This window comes from Capsicum annuum, chromosome 6, assembly GCF_002878395.1.
Source record: "Capsicum annuum cultivar UCD-10X-F1 chromosome 6, UCD10Xv1.1, whole genome shotgun sequence".
In the NCBI taxonomy this organism is placed as follows: Eukaryota; Viridiplantae; Streptophyta; class Magnoliopsida; order Solanales; family Solanaceae; genus Capsicum; species Capsicum annuum.
Window position 1 is genome coordinate 177,716,306 of NC_061116.1, and position 21,001 is coordinate 177,737,306.

Consider the following 21,001-nt stretch of genomic DNA (forward strand, 5'->3'; position numbering starts at 1 on the left):
AGAAACTACATATAAGAGAATGATATGATAAACTCCCCAAAAGGTAAACACATAATTTTTCTGCTTAATAGGGACCAAAAAGAAAGTTCAAAACTAGTGATTATCTATAGTCTAATAAAACTCAACTATAAAATCCCATAGACGATAAGATAATTTTACAATTAATATCATTTGTCATTCAAAGTGCGAAAATTATATAGAATCTCATAACGTACCATCAACTAGATGGAGACATATGACTAAAAGTGCTATGACTAAAGTTAAATTCATGATTAAACTTTAAAATATAAAAAATATTTATATTTTATTTATGAATAATATATAAATAATTTATATATGCATATGTATGTGTGTATGTATACATATATATACATGTATATATGTGTGCGTATATATATATATATATAATTTTTATTAGTTCGGTTTGGTTATTTTGTCGGTTATTTTAGCGTAAAACCAAAACCAAACCAAATAAGTATCGGTTTTAAGACTTTAAAACTAACCAAACCAAACCAAACCCAATGTCAGTTTTTTTTAATCGGTTTGGTTTGGTTCGAGGTTCGGTTTGGTTTTTAACCAAACCATGAACACCCCTAGTACTGACTATAGGTAGACGGATCATGACTCCCAACTAGCCCAACTCAATACGACTGAATAAAGAAAATACAATACTACTCAGCTGTATACTAACTCGAGCCCTTGAATCAAAAGGACTCATCACTGCTGACTGGAAGCTGCGAACTGACTGAATATGGTGTATACGCTACAACTTGTACCTACATTATGAGACAATGTTTCACACAGACGTATATGTAGATTAGTACTTTAAGGATGTACTGAGTATATGGGGGTGTATGCAATAGTTAAACAATATCATCAATCTTTATAGAAATCATGCATGCCATTATAGATGACTCACATAGCTAGAATAAAAACTGAAATCTGAATCTCATGAATCATGAATAAGGAAGCATTTAATATAAATCTCGAGAGTCTTTACACTTTATTCTAAAATCTGTATTCTCTTCTTATTCTCAAAACTTGTAGGCTAAAGGAAACTTTAAATAATACTTTCAAGACTCATGCTTTTATCTTAAGGAGAGTAGAACTTGTTTAAAACTTAAGGACTTAGAACTTTAGGAACTTTAAGACTTGGGAACTCTGGGACTCTTTTTGACTCGGGACACTTAGGAGTTTCTCTAACCGACATAAACCATGTGAGCTACATAGAGTCCAATATCTCATCCATATTGGGGAAAGCTGTTTTACTCTTTCCATCAGAATAGAGCCTCAACTTTAGTGATCACTATCTCAGCCTCGTGCCCACAAATCTCAATCCTACGATGGCACGTAGTTCTGGGACATGAACCTTGGAATTATATCCAACTCGGTGCTAAATACTACTCCCATACTTAGCTCAGAACTTTTAGAAAATCCACCTCAAAATAACTCAAGGGTCTATAATGTAGACTAAATTATGTTTCTCTTACTTTAAATGATAATTAATGTGGATTCCATTCTTAACTCAGGATCAAAACAATCTTTCTTTAAAGACAAAGCGCTTGCTTATTGAATCATTATAAATGACATAATATTCAAGAAAACACCCAAACTTATACTTGGTTTAAAGTTTATACACATGCTCAAATAATCTCAATTTCATAATGAAGCGTAGATCATGACATACATCTTGGAAACACTTGAAAACATCAATTCATGGTGGTAACATGAAATTTATAGCATAAATTCTCAATTCAAAACATAACATAGGTGAAATATCATACAATTTAAGACTTGAACACTTTATAAATTCATAAATTCAATTTAAAGCAAATGGGTACAACCCACTTGCAAAAACACGAAATCATTTGATAAAAATTAAAACTTTGGGTACATGGGAAATCCTTCAAGTTAATATGGTAATGAATACTAATGGGGTATATGGGAATCCCCCAAGTTAATTGGATAATAGGTCTATAGGTACATGGGAATCACTTGACCACTAAAAGGTTTAGCCAAGGGCAATACTTGCAAGTTATAGTCAGTATGACAATGCCATTATCTAATAGCCTCAGTTAATAATAATGGAATAATGGTTTGGTTGAAAATTGATTTTAATTAGGTAATAATGGTAGGGTGTGAAAGCTAACCGTGAAGGTGGGAGTCCAATGGATGAACACAGGAAACTTATGTTTGCTGAATAAGGGGTAGGTCATAGCGACCTTATATTATACTCAAGACGTATATGGAAATCCTCTACGTACACTGTACATATGTATCATGGAGAGTGAAGGATACATGGGAATCCCCTACTCTTATAGTATCTTCGATTCATGAGGCTACACGTATCTTGGCCTGTTCAAGGGGTTACATTAGACCCATATAGCTCCTGGGTGGTTTTAGGATGGTTAAGTTTCACAAATCCTGGTTAAAGGTTTTAAATGCATGCTAAACCCGATTCTCTTTTCCCGGTATGGTTAATATATATATATATATATGAGTTGTGTTCATAAGGATAGTTTTACTTGGTTCTATTAAATGACATTATTTATCCTTATCCTAAGTTTATGCTAGCATTCATACGCTAACCCATCTTCGGGCGGCTATATCTATAATAACCCATAAGATTCTAGCTCAATTCAGCTCTTGATTTATATGTTGAAGGGGCCCAAGGCTTAAATAATTCACTAAGTGTTGGGGACTTAGTTATTTTCAAAACCCTTAGACTTTGATAATTTGAATTTAGGTCTTCTTAACCTCGAAACATCGATTTTTGAGTTGATTCATGATCAGGTTGTTCAGAGTGTGTCTCAGGAGAGTTTTGGAATTTTTAGACGAGCGTAAGGGTGTGTTTGGAAAACCAAAATAGAAAGAACAATGGGATAGGCAGGTGCTGCCCACTCCAGTCCGCCAGGGTAAGGCGGGCACTGCCCAGGTTAGTCCTCCACTCTAAGGCGCGCATCACTCAGGGTAGTCCACCACTCTAGTGCTTGCGTTGCCCCCTCCCTTTCCCGTACAACTTTTGTTCCTAATTATTTAAGGGTAATTGGGTAAATTCCCCTCACCCAATTCATCCATAACACAAAATTAGGACTCCTAAGGAGCATTATTTTCCCTTTTACTCATAAATACTCCCAAGAAAACCACCTTTCATCCCAAGAACAAACCCTAACTCTTTCACAATAAATCAAGGAATTCAAGCTTCAAGTTTAAGAAATTCACAAGGAATCTTCAAGAATTCATCTAGTGAGGTATGTGGAATGTTCATCCATGGGCCCCTTCCTGGAGTCTAAAAATACTCTTTTGTTTAAATTATGAGTGTTTACATATTCTAGATAAATTAGCTCCATGAATCTCTTGTTAATTCAAGAACAAGATATATTTACAAGTATTTCCAAGTGGAGTAAGCCATTTCATATGTTGGGTGTTGATGTTTCTATGTTAAATCTCTAAATTAAGAAATTGGCCATGAAATTATGTCGTTTCCCATGTTTAAGGCTTTCCCATGTTCAGTGTTCATGTTTTCTCATAATTGAGGAAAGTGTCTGTGCCTTGAGTTTTGTACTATGATTTTCGTATTGCAATTGCAAGCTTTGATATAGTATTATTAATGTTTCATTCAGTGCTAGTGGGTTATGAGCACCCGATACCTATGTGTTGTACATGATTTCAGCTTTTCAAATACTCAGATAGTTAATCCATGAATTTTATTAGTATACTTGCACATTTATGATCATGATGAGCAATACTTGAACCCAGTTCAGTACAGTACCAGTGTCATTTCAGTTGGGAGTAGGATTTAGTACTGAGCAAATTCAGGGATGGGGGCTTACCTGCCAGTAGAGGATGTGACCGTAGGTTTTAGATGTTTTCTTTCTAGTTGAGGGTTAACACATATCTCATAAGAGAACCTGCCAGTAGAGGGTGACTCCTAAGTTCTTTAGGACTCTAGATCAGTGGATCCACAAAGCTTGTGTTGTTACCCATGACACGGTACTGACACTCTTCCAACTGGTGTTACAGATTGGACCTCGATTAGCTCAAATTGAGGCATGTTGATTACATGATACCCCCTACAGTTTCCAGTATATATTTTTTAAGAAGATCCTTCTCAGTGTGCCAAGCCCCCTCCCAATAGTCTCGCTTTTTTAGGGACTAACCTCTCCCCTGAGACAATCCCTGGGATTTAAAAGAGAGAGCAGGAACTTTCTGTGTGAATTGGGGCCTCATAATCACTAGCCAATATGCTTTTCTCTTATGCCTTTCTTTGTTCATGGTTCGATATTATGGTGTCCTAGGCGTAGAGAAGCCTAGAAGTTCCTACTACTACACCATACTACACTTGGCTCTACATATTTATAGAGCTAACCCTGTCCAGTGCCTGGCAGAGCTAAAGAGGCTTTAATCATCAAGAGTGAGAGATCTGTCTAAGAATAATAGAAGAGAGATATACAATCAAATTAGATCGGCATAGCTTTGACGGTCATCGTAAGGGTGTCCAACTAAGAAAATTTATGTTCATGCATTTATGCTTAGCTATCTCATGCATTTAAGCCAGTCCTCATCTCATATACCAATACATTTAAAGTACTGACCGCATACTCTTCTTTATGCTATGATGTATTATATCATAGGTTCGGAAGGTCAGTTTCCTAATCGTAGTTAGACAGAAAGCATTACTTAGTAGCCATAGTGGTGAGTCCTCATCCATAGAGAATATTTTATCTTCTATTCAATTACTTTAGTATTTTATTTTGACCAGTCAATCAAAGTTAGTTAGAGGCATGTCCCATCAACTCCTCAGCTAGTTAGACATTTAGTCAGTATTAATCAGTCTCATCAGTTGTCTCAGCTAGACAGTTGGGTTTTCAGTATTTACTAGATGTTTCCGGCTTGTGATTGATTTGATATTTTAGTATTTATATTTATATTGCCTTCTCAGTTTATCTTCTGCACATGTGTTATGTTAATATTTTATTCAGTGCTCTCAGTAAGTACCAACTCATGGGTTAGCTTGTGGTCACTTGTGATCATAATAAGTGTTGTTGTGACTAGGGGGTAGCTTTAGGTCGTAACAGTATCCCCACACAGTATAGGAACTAGCTGTTATACTCATTATTCAGACATTTGGGGGTCAGATTTAGATTGAAGTGGTGAGCTTCCATTTTCTGGAAAGCTCTATTTCATGGATGTCTTTTCATACTTTAGATTATTGATGGATATTAGTTTTGGCTATGGTTGGGGGCATGTACCAACAAGATTTTGTATTCTTTTGGTTAGAGAATTTTATGGAACTACTATGGTTTGGAATGGGCGAGATCGGTACAGGTGTCAGCCTTAGTATTGGCATTAGTATTGGGGCTGATATCATTGGATAAAATTTCTCACTGTTCCACCGTATTTTATTTTGGGATCATATATTTAATTATTTAGGGAATTTACTTGGTTATGGTTGGATCTATGGTTTTGTTTGATTTGGTACGGTTGGATGGTTTGGATTGGGTTCGAGCAGTTGGACTCGGTTGGGTCAGTCTCAATTATGGACCAATCCCAGAGTTTAGAACTAAATAAATTTTCTATCTTATTTATATGCTCAAAATTCAGCCAACTCAGGGAAGGCAACTAGAGGTTAGGTTAGGTAGTGGGGGTGGTATCCGGTCCCGGTTGAACTTGGGATGTCCATTATGACAAGGCCCTAGGTCGGCTCGGGTCGGGTCGGGTCAAGCATGCCAGTTGACTCTCCTTAGACAAGGTAGCTCCGCTTTATGTTTCAGATCGACTTGGAAGTGTAGTGGTGCACATGCATCTGTTAACTTCAGAAACAATTATACATATACTCAAACACACACACACATATATATACATACATACACACACACACACACACCTCTGAATAAGGACACATATTTCATTAGGCATCTTGGAACACAAAATTTAACTTGGTACACTGGTCCAACGATCATCTTAGGACTTAAGCATAAGCAAGGTGACCTTGGTTCGAATATCTAGTTGCATTATTCTTGTATTTTGAAGTTTAGGACCATCAAACCACACGGTAAAGGACTAACCCAAGCCCTTGAACCTCATAAGAACTCTCTTTCTTGTCTTATCCATCCCCATTTCTACATTCAAAATCAACCTTTTTCAATCACAACTCAATTCATTATCCATTAGATATAACAGAATAAAAAATTTACATGCCACAAGAGGAAACAGAACGAGACCTTTAAGAAGCACAAGTGAGATTGAGGCTTGAAAATCATCCAAAGCACCTAAAAATAAAATCAAGGGTGAATTAATTTCCAATCAAATTTAATATAATCCAAACACTTTCCCCCAAAATTTCTGCTTTTGGATCATTATTTAAAAAAAAAAAAATACTACAACTATATCCACTCAAAACCAGCTGACTCTACATGCAAGAAACAAGTTAATTCAAAGAAATCTATGAATTCTTTAAAATAGAGAAAAGGGTGAATCTACGTGCTACTTACTATCAAGAAGTTGGTCTAAATCATGAGATTGGTCAGTAGCCATGGATTCTTGGTCTATTGCCACTATAAAATTCCAGTCTTTCTATCTATTACTTCTAATTGGCGGGAGGTGGTAAGTATTGATTGAATTAGTTGAGTTACATGCAAATGACCTTCATAAAGGTTGGTCTTGATTTTCACCCCACTTAATAAATCAATATATATATATATATATATATATATATATATATAATGGATCTGCTAATGTGGCACCATTCAATGACCAACATCTTTTTATGATTTTTTAACATTTTTTCTCCTCTAAAATATGAAATAATCACCTTAAAATTTTATAGAATATTAAAAACAGCCACATTTAATTCCTTTCATCATAAAAATAATTGTGATTTTAATGGCAGCTCCTTGAAGAAAAAGAAGGAAAAGAAATCATTTAAAAATGCATCATAATCCATAATAATAATTCAATATATACTGTTGGGCATAAGCATATTTATTACTCCTAAATGATGGGATAAGTTACTATATTCATTACTCCCATAGAGAAATTGGAAATCCACCTACAACTTTTAACTTCTTCGACTGTTCCTTCTCCCACTAAAGTAGAGGCCATTTGTTTCATTATATATTGTTTAGAATTTTTACTCACTTAGAAACCTCTTCTTTTTCTTGATATAACTTTTTAACATCTTTCTTTGGCGTTGAAAATTTAGCATGTGTGATACTCTTCCTGTTGATGAAACAATTGCTAATGAATTATTCAAGTCGTCTTTCTATTTTTTCACCAGACAAAATCCTGCACTATGGACGAACCTTTTGAAATGCCACATGAATGTCTATGCCTTTGACTTTCGAGAAGTACCTCTTTGAAAGTTTTTTTTGCTAGAAACCTCATCAGAAGTTGATAGGAATAAGTCACATATCTCTATTTTGTACATCTTTGAAGTTGATGTTAGCTTTTGCCCATGAATAGTACTTTCTTACTGTAAGACCCTACATTTTTGGGCTGGAGTTCAACCGTCTTTCCTACGTACATAGACCTGAACCCTATGATTTCTACTTAGAAATAAGTCTGAATAGTGATTTCTTAGGTAGGAACATCTTCAGAGATGGATTGAAGTCTTAAATATCTCATAGCTTAACGTTAAACATTTTCCTATCTATGGAATTCTAGTATATTATTTTTCTTGGGTCAACTTCCAATGATCATTGCTCCTAGAATATAAGGTTTTATGTGTCCTATTATATATGAAAATAAATATCTTTGAGTCCTCTTTCCAACGCAACTGATTATTCGTTAATCTGAGTTCCAAATCAAATGTTATGAGTGTTTTAGTGAGACACTGTCTCAGGTTTGCGTTGGATCTGTGCCACAAACCTTGAGGTTTGCTTTGGGTCTGAGCCGCAAAACCTTAGGTTCACGATGAGTCCGAGCTGTAAACCCCTTCTAGGTGTCAAAAAGTGTTCCATTATAATTTATTTTAAGGACATTGAGGTCATAAGGTCTTAAAACACGTTATATCACCTTAATAAAATCCCTAATCATCTTTCCTTAAGAAAGAGAGGAAACTACCTAGGGTTGAGGATTTTAAGCTTCTAGGGTTAATTTTCCCAAAGTTCACTTTGATTTCAAGTTATGTGGGACTATCCTAACTCTCATGGGTGTAAGTTTAATGTTTTTAACAAGCTTTAAAGTGTATAAGTATGCATATATATATATATATATGTATGTATTGGGTTTTGAAATTATTCAAGAGCATGCATCATGAACCTATGTTTGATGAAATCATGTATTTACTGGGGGGTCTTACCATGAACTTGACTTATAGTCATGTGTACATTTGTTATGAGTTTTGAAAACTGATTTAAAAGTATGATTTACAAAATCCCCCTTATCATGATGAAATTTAAGATCTTAATATATTATGAATTGTGAAATGGGTTTGTGAGCATGAACTATAAGTCCCCTTATTCGATCATGAGATTTATGCATGACTAGTGTTGGGGATGCTTTAGGAATGATGATATTTCTTGAGATATAATGCCTCTTTATCTTTTATGCATTGTTATTTTACATGTTTTCAAAGAGTTGATTCTTATTCAAAAAGGCTCTTGTGTCCTAATGAAAAAATTGCATGTAACTGATGAAAAGACTCGACACCAAGTGTTAAAGTCTTGAAAAGAGAGTGTCTTGCGTATGTTTTCAAATGCTTTTGAAATAAGAAATCTCGTGTGATGTTTAAATCTTTTGGTGGTCATTAACATGTTTTTGAATGAGAAGGTCCATGAATTTGATATGATATGATATGGCTTGTAAGTCTAGGTATGATGATACCTATTATGGAGTGCCCTTAACAATTAACATGAAAAGAAATGAATATTTTGAGCATGAATCATGTTTTTAATGAACTAAAATTTGTCTTAAAGAGAGTTAGATGGTTACCCGAAGAAGGCATTTGAGTGAAAAGGCTCATTTCTGAAAATCGTGTTTTGCCGATGCAGGATATATGATATGTTATCCTACATAGAAGGATAGTTAGGACATCTCACGTGTGGGATATATAAATTTACATACTCTAATTCTAGAGTCAAACTTAGATCAGGGGCTTGGTCGTTGAGTTAAGGGTGGATTCCATATAGCCCGTGGGATTTTAGAAATGTAGGGTGTACCATCTAGCTCAGAACTAAAGCAAAGAGTTGAGTCAATGTCTTACAAGCATGAATTGAAGCTCTTCATACTATGCCCATGTGTTTTTATATATATTATGATGAATTGTTTTTACAATACTCTTAGTTATGTTATACAAAATATATATTACTTTTGGGTTAGTCTACATATTATCTAGGTCAGAATTAAAACAAAGAGTTGAGTCAATGTTTTACAAGCATGAATTGAAGTTCTTCATATTATACCCATGTGTTTTTATGTATATTATGATGAATTGTTTCTATAATTCTCTCAGTTATGTTGTACAAAAGATATGTTATTTTTGGGTTAGTTTTACATGCCAATACGTTCAAACTATTGACCCACCATATCACAAGTTCTGAGGTATAGTCCTGTGGCCCATCACATCAATAGAATATTTGGGATATGACAATGTTAGTAAAGCATCTATCTTTTGGAAGGCAATTGTAAAACCCCGTAAAAATCCTAGTCCATTTCAGTTTTATATTGCAGGCAAAAAAGAGGGGTCCAAAACTTAGAAAACTTAGCTAAGTGTTAGAGACTTAGTCTCACTTTTGGACTCTAAACTTTGACGATTTTGTTATCGACCTTTCGGACCTTGAAAAGTTGGTTTCTAAGTTTATTCATGATCAGGGTCTCCTATAGGTCATCTCGGGTAAGATTCAAATTTTTTGGATAACATTTGAGGCATATTGTGATGACGAAAATAGTGACCTAACGTGATTGGGCCACATCTCATCGAGTATTGGATTGGCATCACCAACGTGGCACGTCGCCCATCAAGTTGGGTTGAATGATGCGACGCATTGGCTATAGCATCACTAGGTGCATTTTGTTCAATAATTTACGGGTATGTGATGGTAACTGAGTCAATTTCCCCTACTTTACCCTACCCATAACACGAGATTAAGGATCTAAAAGTGCAAATTTACTCATTTTTTCAAAAAATTCTCTCAAGAATAAAGCCCTAATTTCCTCAAGCCCAAGTTCAAGCTTCAAACAATCACCAACAACTCATACAAATTCAACTACTAAGGTATGTTAGGTGTTCATCCTTGGGTCCCTTCCACCCTTGGAGTCCAAGAACCTTTTTCAAAGCTTAAGTTATGAATTCACATAATTTAGATTGTATTATGTCTATGTATGTGTTGTTGTTTGGGTGTCAAGTTAAGAATATATGAATTTCAAGTGAAATAAATTAATGCGTATGTTGATTGCTGTAAGCATCATGTCGAACCTCTAAATTGTGAATTGAATATTGTAGTCATGATATGTTAGCATGTCATTCATTCCCCTGTAAAAGATTATTCATTCCAAGTGTTTGATAAAATGTCTAGATGAGTGAGAGTTGAATAGTGATTATTTGCTATGCTTTTAAAAATTGTGGTATGGTATAATTGTCAATGATATCGAGTCTTAGGGGTTATGAAACTCAAAATTTAGCTATTTACTTAGTTTTTAGTAGTTATAGAAGGGTCCCTGTCGTATCTTGAGCAGTAATACTCGGTCAGTTAGCATGGTCAGTGCGAGTTCGATCAATCTTAGCCTAGTTTAGTAATTAGTGTCAGTTCATTTGAAAGTAGGATTCAACACCAAGCAAACCCAGGGAAGGGGGTATTCCTGTCAGGTTAGTGTGTGACCCTTACTAGCAGTCCCTGAGCTACTAAACTACGTAGCTAGCGTAGGTGGATATGTATTCCTGCTAGACTAGGGTTGACATACATACATACATACATATATGTATATATATATATATATATATATATATATATATATATCTTGAGTCTTCCTTCCAGATTAGGGTTGACCTAGCCATTGTTAGTAACCCGTGGTACGGTACTAACATTCTTCCAACTGGGGTTACAGGTTGGACCCCAATCAGTCTATATTAGGGCATGTCGGTTAGATTATAGCTCCCACATTTTCAGTTCCAGTACTCAGTTCAAAATTTGGTTCAGTCTTACTTGACCATAACAAATAGTTTATCAGTTAAGTTATCAGATTTCAGTATTTTAGTTTACAGACTATTTTAGGACTTGTTATTCTGGGTCATACATTCTCAGTCTCTACTCTTTCCATACATTCTTACTCAGTACCTCAGGCTATAAATTCAGTCAGTTATTACTCAGGCACATGAACCCATGTATATCAGCCTAACCTCTTTTATCATACTAGTACAATTCAAATTACTAATCGTATAATCATTTCTTTTGCTATGATGTCTTATATCATAGGTTCGAATGGTAGGATTCTCGATCGTACTTAGACTTTCCAGTGCATCAGCAACAACAACCGTGGTGAGTCCTCATCCTTCGAGGACGAGTTATCTTATATTCAGTTATGTTAGTAGTTCAGTTATTTAGTCAGTCAGAGTGATTTGGGGCTTGTCCCATCAACTCCATAGTCAGACAATTTAGAGGCTTTCAGAATAGTATAGACAGTTAGTCAGTTTTTATTTGTGATTATCAATCATTTTTATCAGTATTGCCAGTATGTTTCTAGGCATTTTAAACCATGATTTAGTATTGATTTCAGTTGTTAAAACTTTATGTCTTTTCAGTTAAAATTCCACACATGTTGTTTCTCAGTTTTATTCAGTGCTCATAGCAGGTACCAACATATGGGTTAGCTTATGGTTTATCGGGATCGTAAGCATCGTGTCGCATCCAGGGTGTACTCTTGGGGCATTACAATCTTGGTATCAAAGTCTAAGGTTTTAAAGTATCCTAGGGAGTCTAAAATCTGCATCGAGTAGAGTCTTGTGAATGGGTGTGTAGCGTGCCACACTTATGGGCAAGAGGCTATAAGATGTTTTAGAAAAAGGTTCCCTTCTTTTACTGTTCATATCGTGAGAATGAGCAGGAGCTCAAGTTAAACTCTCTATCTAATTCAACTCTTCCTTCTGTTTACAGAATATGCCTCTCCAAAAGATTAACAGAAGAAAAAATAGAAACCATCCAACACCACAGCCTATTTAGAAAGATCCCCTGACTGAGCATGTTTCTCATACAGAGTTCAAAGTTGTATTCACCACTCTAGCTCACTCTGTAGCCTCCCAAAATATGTGACCAACTATTGTTCATGCCAACCCAATGGCTAATACTGCCGCAGCTAGGATTCAGGACTTCACCTGAATGAATCTTCCTTTATTTTTGGTATCTAAGTCTAAAGAGAATCCACAGAAATTCCTAGAAATAGTGCAAAAGGTAACATACATCATGGGGGTGACTTCTAGTGAGAGTGCTAAACTAGCTACCTACCAGCTGCATGATGTAGCTCATATATAGTTTAAGCAGTGGAAAAGAGATAGGGGTGTAGAGGCAGGACCTATAGAATAGGAGGATTTTTCTACGGCCTTTTTGGATAGATTTTTTTTATTGGTGCTAAGGGAAGCCAAAGTTCTAGAGTTTATCAACCTGAAGCAGGGAAACATGAGTGTGAAGGAGTATTCCCTCAAGTTTACTCAGCTAGCTAGGTATGCTCCACATGTAGTAGATGATAACAGGTCCAGGATGAGCAAGTTCATGTTTGGGGTGTTCGGTGGTGTGGTCAAAGAGTGTAGGATCATATGTTGATCAAGGAGATAGACTTGGCGAGGTTGATAGTCCATGCATAATAGATTAAGAAGTAAAATATTCAAGAGAGAGAGAGAACAAGAGGGCTAGGACAGGTAGCTTTAGTTTTACTCAACCAAAGTTTAAGGGTGTAACCGTCCTTAGTTCTGCCAAAAATCTTCAATCCCAACTCTGTCTTTGGATAGTGTACCAATGTCCAAATTTAAGAATGACAACAAGGATAGGGCGCCAGTCTCTAAGTCTCAGGGTAGTGTGAATAGTGCTCGAATAAATCCTTTTTGCTAGAAATATGGTAGGAACAATCAGGGTGTTTATACAGTTGGCAGTGATATATGCTTTGGGTGTGGCAAGCCAGGTCATAGAATCAGAAAATGTCCATAGGTAGGTTCGCAGAGTCAGCATAATAGTCTCCCAACTCAGCACGGTCAACCGTCTTAGTAGGGTACCACTTCCAGTGCCACTAGTGGACAGCGCCCAAATAGGCTCTATGCACTTCAGTCCCGATAGGATCAGGAAAGTTCTCCTAAAGTGTTTACTGGTATGTTACATGTTTTTAATTTACATGTTTATGCTTTGCTTGATCCTGGAGCTTTTCTTTCTTTTATAACCCCTTATATAGTTGTTAACTTTGGAGTCAGTCCCAAAATCTTAACAGAGATTTTCTTAGTATCTACCCCATTGGGTAAGTCTATCATAGCCAGGTGGGTATACAGAAATTACTCAGTTATAGTGTCCCAGGAAGTTACCTCAGTAGACCAGGTAGAGTTAGAGATAAATTTTAATGTTATTCTTGGCATGGATTAGCTCCTTTCATGCTATGCTTCAGTTCATTCTAGGAACAGAATTGTCTACTCCATCTCCCAAAAGAACCAATCCTTGAATAGAGGGGTAGTACCACAACGCCTAGGGTTCAACTTGTTTCATACCTTAGAGCGAGAAAAATGATATCTAAGGGATTTGCCTATCATCTTGTACGAGTCAAAGACTCTAGTTTTGAGACTCCTAATCTTGAGTCAGTTCCATTAGCAAGGGAATTTTTAGATATGTTCCTTGAATATCTTCCAGAGTTCCTCTTGAAAGGGAAATTGACTTTGGAATAGACCTTCTTTCGGATACTCAGCATATTTTTATTCCTCCATACAGAATGGCTCCAGCCAAACTCAAAGAGTTGAAAGAATAGTTAAATAACTTTCTAGATAAGGGATTCATCAGTCCCAGCATTTCCCTGTGGGATGCACCAGTCCTATTGTGCATAAGAAAGACGATTCTCTTAGGATGTACATCAACTATCGTCAGTTGAACAAAGTGACAATCAATAATAAATACCCACTTCCTAGAATCAATGACTTATTCAACCAACATCAGGGTGCCAGTTACTTTTCTAAGATATACCTTAGATCCAGCTATCATCGGCTCAGAGTAAGAGAATGTGATATTCTAAAAAGAACTTTCAAAACCCGGTATGGTCACTTCGAGTTTCTAGTTATATCCTTTGGTCTCACAAATGCCCCAGTATCCTTTATGGACTTTATAAATTGAATGTTCAAGCATTAATTGGACATGTTCATCATAGTCTTTATCAATGAAATTCTTGTCTATTCCCGTAACAAAAATGATCATGCAGACTACCTCAGAATAGTATTACAGACTCTTAGAGCCCATTAGTTGTTCACCAAATTTAACAAGTGCGAATTTTGTCTAAGATTAGTAGCTTTCCTTGATCACATTATTTCCAGTAATGGTATTAGAGTTGATTCTCAAAAGACTAAAGCAGTAAGAAACTGTCCTAGACCCATCTCTCTATCAGATATCAGGAGTTTTTTGGGTTTGGCATGCTATTACTGATTGTTTGTTAAAGGTTTTTCATCTATTGTATCCCCCATGTCCAGATTGACTCAGAAGAAAGTCAAGTTCTAGTGTTTACATTCTTGTGAGAAGAGTTTTCAGGAGTTGATGACTTGACTCACCACAACCCTAGTTTTAACACTACCAGATAGTTCAGACGGGTTTGTTGTGTATTGTGATGCTTCTAGAGTTGGTTTGGGGTGTGTTTTGATGCAGAAAGGTAAGGTTATAGCCTATTCCTCTATACAGATTAAGCCCCATTAAGAGAATTACCCTACTCATGATCTCAAACTAGCAGTTGTTGTGTTCGCCTTAAGGATTTGGAGGCATTATTTATATGGGGTACATGTTGATGTGTTCACATCAAAAAGAGCTGGGAATATGTATTCTCGCAGGTAAATTTGAATTTATGCCTAAGAAAATGGTTAGAGTTATTGAAAAACTATGACATAAGTGTTTTGTATCATCTGGGCAAGGCCAATATAGTGACAGATGCCTTCAGTAGGTTGTCCATGGGTAGCGTTGCTCAGGTTGAAAATGATAAGAAGAAGAGAGTTTAGGAAGTTCATCAACTTGCCAGACTATTCGTCCATTTGGTTGATTCAGTTGAGGGTAGTGTGTGGGTACAAAATAGTTTGGAATCTTCTTTGGTTGCCAAAGTAAAAGAAAAGAAGGATATTGATTCTAGTTTGGTTAGGTTAAATGAGTCTGTCAGAGACCAGAAAGTAGAGGTTTTCTCCCAAGAGGGAGATGGTGTGTTGCATTTCTAGGGTAGGCTATGTGTGCCATGTTTAGTTGTCATGAGACAACGGATTCTTACTGAAGCACATGGTGCATGTTACTCTATTCATTTAAGGGCTACTAAGATGTACCGTGATTTATAGGAAATCTGTGAGTGGAGTAGGATGAAGAGAGACATTGTAGAGTTTGTAGCTAAGTGCTCTACTTGTCAACAGGTTAAGATTGAGCCCCAAAAGCCTAGTGGTTCAATGCAGGAATTTAGTATCCCCACTTGGAAGTGGGAGGAAGTGAACATGGACATTGTGATGGGTTTGCCTCATACTCATCATCAGCATGATTCAATTTGGGTCATTATGGATAGGATGGCTAAGTCAACCATTTCCTACCAGTGCATACTTCCTATTTAACTGATGATTACCCTAAGCTCTACCTTAGAGAGTTGTTTAGGTTGCATGGTATTTCGTTGACCATCATTTCTGATAGAGGTACTCAGTTTACTTCTCACTTTAGGAATGCCTTCCAGAAGGGTCTTGGTACCCAAGTTCACCTCAGTATCGTCTTTTACCCTTAGATGGATGGTTAGGAAGAGAGGACAATTCAGACCCCAGAGGATATATTGAGAGAATGTGTCCTCAATTTTTAAAGGTACCTGGGATAATCACTTACCTTTGATCTAGTTCACATACAATAACAACTATCATTCCAGTATTCAAATGGTTTTCTTTGAGGATCTATATAGAAGGAGATGTAGGTCTCTAATTGGTTGGTTTGATATAGGTAAGTCTGCGTTGATAGGGCTTGACTTGGTCTTTGATGCTTCAGAGAAAGTCCAGTTAATCAGGGAGAGGCTTAAGACAACCCAAAGCCGACAAAAATCCTATGCTAATGTGAGGAGAAGAGACTTTGAGTTTGAGATTGGTGACTTAGTCTAGTTGAAAATCTCTCCCATGAAGGGGGTAGAGAGGTTTGGTAAGAAGGGGAAGCTTAGTCCCTGGTATGTTGGCCCTTACAAAATTTTAAGCCATTTCGAAAAGGTAGACTATGAACTTGAGTTTCCTACAGACTTAGCATCAGTGCACCCAGTAATTCACATCTCTTTGATAAACAAGTATATTGGTGACCCAACGGTTGTAGTCCCCTTAGAAAGTGTAGATTTATAGATTACTCTCTCTTATGAAAAAGTTCTAGTCGAAATCCTTGATCATCAAATTCACAGACTAAGGAACAAAGAAGTTCCCTTAGTCAAAGTTCTTTGGCAAAACCAGTCCGCTGAGGGAGCCATTTGGAAAGCAGAAGCTTACATGCAAACAAAGTACCCTCATCTCTTCTCCTCAAACTAAGACTCAGACTAAGGCAATAGTCTTTCTTAGATTTATGCTGCTTTATACTCAGTTCCAGCTGCATATCATTCTCATGTTATTTATACATTCACGAATCAGTTCGGTCATGTTTTATGTTTCAAAATTCAGTCATGTTTCAGTTGTGCATATCAGTATATTATAGTTCCTTAGTGGTCTTAGTTTAGTTAGCCTCATTCGAGGATGAATGTTCCCAAGGGGGAGATATTGTAAGACCCCATAAAAATCCTATTCCATTTCAATCTTATATTGAATGCAAACAAAAGGGGGGGAGGTCTAAAACTTAGAAAACTTAGCTAAGTGTTAGAGACTTAGTCTCACTTTTGGCCTCTAAACTTAGACGATTTTGTTATCGACCTTCCTGACCATAAAAGGTTAGATTCTAAGTTGATTCATGATCATGGTTGCCTATAGGTCATCTTAGGTGAGTTTTAAATTTTTTAAACGACGTTTGAGGCATGTTTAGATGATCAAAATAGTGACCCAATGCGATTAGGCCGTGTTTGTTCGAGTACCATATTAGTATCAGCAATGCGGCGTGTCGTCCATCGCGTCTGGTTAAACGATGTTGTGCATCGGCTATAACATCACTGGGCATATTTTGTTCAATAAGTTATGAGTATGTGAGGGTATTGAGTCATTTTCCCCTATTTTAGCCCACCTATAACATGAGATTAATGATCCAAAAGAGAAAATTTACTCATCTTTTCACAAAATTCTTTCAAGAACAAAGCCTTAATTTCTTCAAGCCCAAGTTCAAGCTTCAAGCAATCACCAAAATATTACACGAATTCAACTACTAAGGTATATTAGGTGTTCATCCTTGGGTCCCTTCCACCCTTTGAGTCCAAGAACCTTTTTCAAAGCTTAAGTTATGAATTCGCATAATTTAGATCATATTATGTCCATGTATATGTTGTTGTTTGGGTGTCAAGTTAAGAATATATAAATTTTAAGTGAAATAAACTAATGCGTATGTTGATTGATGTAAGTACCATGTCGAACCCCTAAATTGTGAATTGAATGTTGTAGTCATGATATGTTAGCATGTTGTTCATTCCCATGTACAAGATTATGCCTTCCAAGTGATTGACAAAATGTCTAGATGAGCGAGAGTTGAATAATGATTATTTCCTATGCTTTTAAAATTATGGTATGGTCCTATTGTCAATGATATTGAAACCTAGGGTTATAATACCCAAAATATAGTTGTTTACTTTACTTTCAGTAGTTATAAAAGGGTCCCTGTCGTATGTTGAGCAGTAATACTAGGTTCGATCAATCTTTGCCTAGTCTAGTAATCAGTGTCAGTTCAGTTGAAAGTAGGATTCAACACTGAGCGAACCCAGGGACGGGGGCATTCCTACCAGGTTAGGATGTGAACCTTAGTAGCAGTCCCTAAGTTACAGAACTACATAGCCAGCGTAGCTGGATATGTCTTCCTTCCAGACTAGGGTTAACATACATACATACATATATATATATATATATATGTCATGAGTTTTCCTGCCAGATTAGGGTTGACCCAACCATTGTTAGTAACCCATGGTACGGTACTAACACCCTTTCAACTAGGGTTATAGGTTGGACCCCAATCAGTCTATATTGGGGCATATCGGTTAGATGATAGATCCCATAGTTTTAGTTCCAGTACTCAGATCAGAATTTGGTTCAGTCTTACTTGACTATAGCATATAGTTTATGAGTTATTCAATTATCAAATTTCAGTAATTTAGTTTACACACTATTTCAAAATTTGTTATGCTAGGTCATACATTCTCCATATTTACAGTTTTCATGCATTATTACTTAGTACCTCATGCTACACATTCAGTCAGTTATTACTCAGGCTCATAAACCCATGCATATCAGCCTAACCTCATTTAGTATACTAGTACAATTCGAAGTACTAATTGCATACTCATTTCCTGCGCTATCATAGTTTCGGATGCTCAAATTTTAGATCGTACTTAGAATTTCCAGTGCATTAGCAGTAGCAGCCGTGGTGAGTCCCATCCTTCGAGAATGAGTTATCTTATATTTATTTATATCATTAGTTCAGTTATCTAGTCAGTCAGAGTTAGTTAAGGGCTTGTTCCGCCAACTCCACAGTCGACCCATTTAGAGGCTTTCAGACTAGTATAAATAATTGGCCAGTTTTTAGTTGTGATTATCAGTCATTTTTATCAGTATTGCCAGTATGTTTCCAGACGTTTTAAAACATGATTCAGTATTGATTTTAGTTTTTAAAACCTTATGGCATTTTAGTTGAAATTTTGCACATGTTGCTTATTAGTTTTTTTTCAGTGCTCACAGTGGGTACCAAATCATGGGTTAGCTTGTGGTCTCTTGGGATCGTAAGAACCGTGTCGCATCTAGGGTGTACTCCTGGGGAATTACAACAATTTATTCATATGTTGATTTTTTAAGTTTATGGTCCAGTCGGGGCCTTATCCCGGCCTAGATAGTTAGTATTCAGTAGAGGCTCCGTGGATGAGTTTTGGTTATTGTATTTTCATAACATTATTGATATAATATGATTTTTAGATTTCCTTAATTTCATCATATCTTTCACACTTTGGTCTATGTATGGATTATGCTTATGATGATATGCTAAGGGGTCTCTCGAACCTTTATGGTTAGAGATGCCCATCACGGCTAGGGCCTCGGTTTGAGTCATGACAAGCTTGGTATCAGAGCATGATACATGTTCCTGAGGTATCTACAAAGCTGTGTCTAGTAGTGTCTTTCTTTTGGGTGTATTGTGCATAATACTTAAAATCGAGATGCTACAGGGCATTTTGGAGTATTTTCCATACTTTCATACTCTAGTTTGTCCGATAGTGTTTTCCATTTGAAAGTTGTTCAATTTCCTTCATTGCTCTAATTTTATTAGCTATGTCTCACTATCGAGATGATACGTGCAAAATCTTAGGGTCTACATGATAGGTCCTTTCTAATTGAGTTATCCATAATGTTATGAAATAGCACAAGGACTTGAGAGGAGTTTGGTAATGTTTCAAAGTATGTTAATTTAAGTGTATGCCCCTATCTATATCCATCATGAATTTGAGCTTAAGAAATGAAGTGTATTAGTCCCTTTCAGGAATCCTTGTTGCAGATGTCATGCTTAAGGGTAGAAATATATAGCAAAATATTGGGACCGTATTTCCATGCGAGTAGTAGTATAATTTAAGGTGTCATAACCTATTGGTAGTAAGATCCTGAAGTTAGTGATATGAATTCATAAGTTTAGAAGTTAGGGTAAAGGTAACTTTTTTGTAAAAAAGTTAGTTTTAGTTGTATAACCCTTGACTGAGGGGTGGTTTGCCATTTTATGGCGATTGACTAATACTATAGCAAGATTTGTAGATTTTATGGTAGTATGTGGAAGAAGTGATTGGCTATTGTTATTATTTGTTTAAAATAAGGAAGCAACTTAGAATGGATAGTTATGGTGGTTGTAGAACTCATTTATAGGTTGTGAATAGAAAAGGGTAGGTTAGCCAATAAGTTATGTGTAGAGACTCATTGGTATTTATGAAATTTTGAAGGTAGTTGTGATGCATGCATGGGTAAGTAGATATGATGTGAGAAGGTAGAATATGCTAATAAATTGTATGGATTATGATATAAGATTAAGATCAACTATCCTTATTATATGACTTTACCCCCTTGATTCTCTTTTCTTTAGTGGTGGTAAACTAGTACAACATGTAAGAAGGTGTTTAGTAAATTTTAAGGTGTGGTAGTAATGTTGTGGAGAGGATGATCTTGTAGGTCGTAGTTAACTGAAATAAGGAATTTAGGTAGATTTCTCTATTCGGCGGACTAGTATAGTATATGGTGTGTTTCATTGGTGGTACACGATTGGTGCTAGGCACTAGGCTTGAACTTTGGATGTGGATTGTGGCGATAAGAATGTTAACTCAATATTTGTGATGCAAAATTTTTAGGAATGAAGTAGTAGGTTTGATACAATATGGGAAAGAGCCTAGGTCGAAAACTTATAAAAATTCTAAGTAGAAAAATATGATATATATGGGGGTTAGTGTTGGGGCAATGAGTTGGTAACATCCCAGGTGTTTGTGGAGTCCAAATTGTGCTTAAAATGAGCTTAGGTGGTCCTTACATTAAGTATAGAAAATCCCGAGATAGGTTCTAATTCATTGGGGAAAGCTTGGGCATAGAAGATAGGTTGTGCATCACAAAAGGGGTGAGTTTGCATTAGCTTTATGCCATAGACCTCCCTTCCTTCATCGGTGGAACATCATTTTAAGAGTGCTTTGAGGTTATTTAGGT

General features: G+C 36.3%; 1 long non-coding RNA gene across 1 annotated transcript in view; it reads right to left on the reverse strand.

Moving 5' to 3' along the window:
• Positions 1–720: 720 nt before the first annotated feature.
• Positions 721–21,001, reverse strand: part of LOC107874898 — a 30,148-nt gene continuing 9,867 nt past the window's right edge. The window contains exons 2-3 of the long non-coding RNA XR_001675638.2: positions 6,225–6,272; positions 721–776 (exon numbers count right to left, since the gene is read on the reverse strand). This is a non-coding gene — a long non-coding RNA (uncharacterized LOC107874898). The remainder of the gene's footprint in view (positions 777–6,224; positions 6,273–21,001) is intronic.